Source organism: Oryzias melastigma, unplaced genomic scaffold (genome assembly GCF_002922805.2).
Source record: "Oryzias melastigma strain HK-1 unplaced genomic scaffold, ASM292280v2 sc00326, whole genome shotgun sequence".
NCBI classification, from domain to species: Eukaryota; Metazoa; Chordata; class Actinopteri; order Beloniformes; family Adrianichthyidae; genus Oryzias; species Oryzias melastigma.
Genome location: NW_023416930.1, coordinates 140,947 through 145,440, shown reverse-complemented (window position 1 = coordinate 145,440; position 4,494 = coordinate 140,947). Strand labels below are relative to the sequence as shown.

Here is a 4,494-nt window from a genome sequence, read left to right as displayed (position 1 = left end):
TCAGGTGGATCTATGGAGCGCCAGGACACAGCAGATGGGAATGATATTCCAAAACCTGACCGGGAAATGGAAGTAGATTTTGCAAGATTGGCCTTCACTTCGGCTTGCCGACCACCGCGCCGTCCGCGCCGGCGGGTGCGCTTCCGTCGGCGGAGGAGAACCGGCGTCCTGAGCAGGTAAGCCGGGATCCCCGATAGCTGCGGTGGCAAGGGTTTCTGTCTGTAATGCTCACAGAGCAGATCATTTTTGCAGTGTTGTTGAAGCTCCAGTAAGAATTGACGGTTGTACACCAGCAGAGATTCTGTTGTTTGGATGTCAATAATCAAAACAGACAAGAAAGTGACAAAAAGTAACAGCGACAGACGAGCAGCCACGTACACGGGCGCCATCTTCCTCATCATCGCTGGGTCATCTCAAACACACCTAATATCTGTGTCTCTGTTGTATTACTCCCATGAAAATAATCCAAACTTCTTCAAAGATGGATGCACATATGATATATCTGCCTTTAGTAGGTCTGGCCATCACTAAACTCCTTCACAACACAATAGGTGTGTTTGAGATCCCCAGCGCCTCGCCTGCATCGTCGGCGAGACTAAGCTGCTGCTGGAGGGGGCGGGGAAAGGCGCCTGAGATGAGGGCGAACGACGAGACTGTATGAGATCAAGGAGTTGAGGGTTGCCCTTAACATTCGTGTGAAAGTTAATAAGCCACTCCTCCTATAATGGTTTGTGCTGTTGTGTCTTTTAAATTAATTTTTAACATCTTTTAGAGTTAAAAATAGTCGCGGGATTCATTGCATGTGCACTGTCCCAAATAAATAAATAAAATTAAATTAAAGTTAAGTTTTAGAGACAACAATAACAAATATGACCACAGATTATTTGAAATCTTGTTTATTTTTTCATCAGTGATTCACTACCTTCCAGAAGGAGTTAAAAAATACACATGTTGACATGTGTATGTGTATGTCGATATGTCGAACTACAAGAACTGAGTTGACACCATTTCCCACAATGCATTGTTTTGTAGTCATGAAGGCAGCCTGCAGCCAGCGCAGTCCCTATTTTCTGGCTGCGCTGGCTTAGGAAGGCGCCTTGAACCCGCGCCTTTCTTGCGATACTTTGTGACGGCGCACATTTGACGTCAGTGCAAGAAACTAACCAACATGCACCGCAATCCAGGCGATCTGCGGAGCGCCAGGTCTGCCTGCATGATCTCAAACACACCTAGTAAAAAACACCTATGGACTCTATGCACGGAACTGTGTGACCGGTTTCGAATAAGAGCGCTTACTTTCTTCCGGCGGTGCCTAACTATATGTGTGGACTTGGCAAATCTCTGTGTACTTTCACTGGTATTGGTTCATTTTCATTATTTCTTACATTTTATGATAGATGTGACTTCTTGGGATGAAACATAGCTCTGTTAGAACATTTAAAACCTGTTCAACAGAACCTTTTATGTGTAAACGAACTTTGAAGTGATTTTCGGATTACTGATCGTACTCTCAGTTGATGATGAGGAGCTTCTGCCTTCTTCATGGAGCGATAGCGGCGTGCGCTAACGGTAACCTCGCCTCTGTTGAGATGTAGGAAAGGAATCACGTCTCAGACTGATTCTACCTGACACTGAAAATTACATTTACACAAGTTTAGGAACACTTGGCTGTGGAGTAACTGAAACACAACTAACGGGTCATAAAAATAAAGACAGCGATAATCAGACGTGTCTTTCATGCTAGCTAGCATTAGCCCAAATAAAAAGTAACAACGGTATTCACAAGTAATTTTGTAAATACTGCAGTCATTTGAGCTGGAATTCATTGAAGACAGGACACCACTGGAATGTATGCAATATCCTGCATCTAGAATCAAAGTTTTTTTGCTGATCATCACTGGTAAGGGGATAAATTGAGTGTTGTGTAAACCAGGGGGCAGAGCTTGCAGCGCAGACTCATCCTGGAGGGAGATGTTGGCATCATGCTTACGTCAGCACGTTTCCAACCGCTCGTTTTCGCGGTTATGGGAGGGACTGCTGCAGACAGCACAGGTTTTAGAAGATTATTCTTAAATGCATGAATGGATCAAAATGCCGTTTTGAGGTTCCTTATAGTGAGTATTGAACAGTAAAATGTATTTAAAGCCTCAAAAAGTAGAATTTTATGGAAGGGCCCCTTTAAGAACTTTATACAGCCATCCTCTGAGCTCAGGGGAAGAGTGTTGAGGTCGGTATCCAGCGGTGACTGCAGGGTCCCTAAAAGAAAATCATCTTTCTCTCAGTCTGCATTTTCCTATAGGGCTGTAAAGGAATGGAATAGACTTCCAGCAAATCTCAAAAACATAGCAGACTTCTGCATTTTTTTTTTTTAACTGCCAAGAAATGGATTCTGGATTATCAATCTAGCTCACATTAATAGCCAGATATTTGCCATCAGATGTTACACTAAATATACACATCATTTGATGGCTAACAGAGAACTAGACCATTGGTTAATTGTTTTATTCTTATTTTAAATTGGAAACATGTTTGTTTTTGTGTTTTTGTTTTGCTTTTATAAATTGGTGTATGTATTTTATATTGCATTAGTTTTAGTTTTATAAAATTTTTTGTATTGTATTTTATATTACATCTGTTTTTTTAACATAATTGATAATGTGTTTTATTTTGCATTTCCTTTAAAAATGGTAAATATGTTTAAAATGTTTAAGTATTATGCATTGTTTTGTAAAGGACTACAGATGGAATTAGCTACTAAGATGCAATCTGGTGCAAGCACCTTTGGTTTTTAAGCTCAAAGTATTTGTGCACTGTCCTGATAAATTAATAAACATACAAACAAACAGACTGGTTGTGATGGGCAGCTCCCAGTGTGAAATTTATTTTACTGTGAGCCTGAGACACAACCAAAAAGCAGCTGATGAACTCTGTGAAGCTGCAAAGCATCATCTGCATCAGAGTTCTGGAAAGTCAGCTCTTTAAATCAGCTGAAGAAGATGATGTCAGGGATGAAGCCACATGAGGAGGAAATTCAGATCTGAAGTATCTGATCCAGAACCACAGAGCTCCAAGAAGAATCCATAAACCTCCAGAAAGATTATTTTCTCTGCAGCTAATCAAAGCAGAGGTCAAAGATCATGCAGTTGCACTGAGTTTGAGTTTAAGCTTAAGCACAAAGGTCACACCTGCTGGACCAACTGACATAAAAAAACACTAAAACTCCTCCCATATCTATTATTTCAGTGTCACTGCTGTGTCTGTGGAAAAGCTCCAACACTCGCTGCTCTTAAAGATATGAATGTCTGTGAGAAAGAACTGAGCATTCAAAACACATGTTGAAATGAAAACAATTCACTAATTTGACTCAGTTTCAGCATTTACATACAGCTCACCTCTCTCCACCAGAAGATGATGATTTAAAGTCGATAAAACGAAAATTTGAATGGTCACTCCTGAAGGACACACAGCTGGGTTCAGATCCAGTTCTGAATCTCTGATGGATCCTGATAGAAAAACATTTGATTTATTAGAAGTCAGTTTCTTTCATAGAGGCGTTTTTATGAGTTTGTTTGGATTTGGATCCTCTCAGATCATAAATGGATTGTGAATGCTGTTGTTTTCAGATTAGCAAGAATTCCACTCAAGCATTCATTCCGACTCATAGATTAATCAGTTACAATCAGTTGGATTCAAACTGTTTCTACTGTAATGTTTGTCTCTAATCATCTGCATTTGGAGAAGTTCATATTTTGAAGCCGATTGGAGCAGAAGACAAGGAGAATCACCTGTAGAACTTGACTATTGTTGATAAGAATAAAACTTTTGATTTAAAGTCTGAATAGAGTCAAACGTCATGCATCAGTATTTCCCCTTTCCTTTTGTTTATGTTCACTGTGAACGTGACATAAGTGACAACATGAAGACCTTCATCAAACATCTGACTCTGACAAACACTTACTGTCCCCCTACTGAACTGATGTCTTTGAAGTCAGGAGACCAATTCCTTGATCTTTCACTCCTCAAGGACCCCCAATGGGATCCAGATCCAGATCCAGGTCCAGATCCAGGTTGGTTCCTGTGAAGAATGGCGGTTGCTGGTGTGAGTGCTGAGCTCTGACATGGAGAAGAGTCCTGGACAGTTAGAGATGTTCATCTCACCTCTGAGCTTTGCTCTGGCTCTCATCTTCCCCACACAGAGTGCTTTTAGAGGGAGGGGCTCCCTCCTGTGTGTCCTCACACTGATCCATGCTGCTGGACTGACTGGATCCACTGGATCAGCTCACACACACCTTCTTCCAGTCTGCAGAGGAAACCCTCATCATCATCAGCTCTGATCCTCCTTCACTAACAGATCAGCTGCTCCTCCACTGATGGGCTCTTCTCTTGTGTTTCCTCTCAGGTTCAGGTGAATGCAGTCAGACAGCAGTGTGGGACAGAGGAAGCTGCTGAACATCAGCTGCTGCACTTCTGCTCTCCCTCCACCAGATGGAGACA

General features: G+C 41.7%; 1 long non-coding RNA gene across 1 annotated transcript in view; it reads right to left on the bottom strand.

The window, feature by feature from the left end:
* LOC112138489 overlaps positions 1-4,223 on the bottom strand; it is a 17,400-nt gene extending 13,177 nt beyond the window's left edge. The window contains exons 1-3 of the long non-coding RNA XR_002917790.2: positions 4,159-4,223; positions 3,959-4,075; positions 3,393-3,503 (exon numbers count right to left, since the gene is read on the bottom strand). This is a non-coding gene — a long non-coding RNA (uncharacterized LOC112138489). The remainder of the gene's footprint in view (positions 1-3,392; positions 3,504-3,958; positions 4,076-4,158) is intronic.
* Positions 4,224-4,494: the final 271 nt, after the last annotated feature.